This window comes from Chrysochloris asiatica, unplaced genomic scaffold, assembly GCF_000296735.1.
Source record: "Chrysochloris asiatica unplaced genomic scaffold, ChrAsi1.0 scaffold00111, whole genome shotgun sequence".
Taxonomy (NCBI): domain Eukaryota; kingdom Metazoa; phylum Chordata; class Mammalia; order Afrosoricida; family Chrysochloridae; genus Chrysochloris; species Chrysochloris asiatica.
The window spans coordinates 35,828-37,254 of record NW_006408629.1 but is presented as its reverse complement, the minus strand read 5'-3'; positions in this window follow the sequence as shown (position 1 = coordinate 37,254).

Here is a 1,427-nt window from a genome sequence, read left to right as displayed (position 1 = left end):
AGGCGCACCCTAGTCCTCAAGCTGACATCTCTGCTCTTCAACACTTTAAAAAGTTCCTGTGCAGCAGATTTGCCCAGTGCAATACGTATGTAATGCTTTTAATTAATACGTATCTAATTCATGTGTATAGTCAACTTTTATGTTGTTTGTGTTGAAATATTACAACAGACTTATGAGACACGGAAGGCACTCATTAATCAATGCCAAGAAATATGAAAGACAACTACCTGGACAACTGACTGGAATAAATTCATATTTGTGCCTATTAAAAAGAGAGGTGACTCTTCAGAATGCAGAAAACATCAAGCAGTATCAGTTATATGTCATGCAAGTAAAGTTTTACTTAAGGTAATACAGAAATGGCTGCAAGCATACATTGACAGAGAACTTCCAGAGGTTCAAGCCTAATTCAGAGGAGGCTGTGGAACAAGGAATACCATTGCTGATGTCTGGTGGATCTTGACAGAAAGCAAAGAACAACAGAAATATGTTTACTTCTATGCAAAGATTTTTGATTATGTATATCATGACAAGTTATGAACAACATTGTGAAGTATGAGTATTCGGGAACATTTACTCATGAAGAACTGGTACATAGACTAAGAGGTAGTTGTTTGAATACAGAAAGGGGACACTGAAATGTTTTTAATTAGCAAAGCTGTATAATAGAGCTGTATTCTTTCACTATACTTAGTCAATCTTAGTGCTGATCAAATAGCCCAATAAACTGTATTCTATGAAGAAAATTATGGCATCAAGATTGGAGGAAGACTCATTAACAACATGCAACATGCAGATGTTACCACTTTGCTTGCTGAAAGCAAAGAGGACTTAAAATATTATTGATGAAGATCAAAGTCCACCACATTCAGAGTGGGTTGCATTTCAATATAAAGAAAACAAAAATTCTCATCACTGGACCAATAAACAATATACATATAAATAGAGAAAAGATTGGAATTGTCAAAGACTTCATCTTTCTTGGTTCAATCATCAACATTCATGGAAGCAGAAGTCAAGAAGTCAAATGATGCATTGCATAATGCAAATCTGCTGCACAAGAACTCTTAAAAGTGTTGAAGAGAAAAACATGTCAGTTTGAGGACTAAGGCACTCCTGACTCAAGCCATGATATTTTTGATAACTTCATATGCACTACTCGTTTGTCTCTATAAATTTCGATGTCAATCTTGATACAATCTTGATGCAATCTTGATACAATCCTGATATAATCAAGCCTCGACTTTCGTTATTGAAAGATTCTCTAGGCAAATTGTTGAATGATGCAGAATGCATCAAGAGAAGATGGAAGGAATATAGAGTCATTGTACCAAAAGGAAATGGCTAATGTTCAACCATTTCAAGAGATACCATATGAACAAGAGCCAATGATACTCAGAGAGGAAGTTCAAAGTGCATTGAAAGAA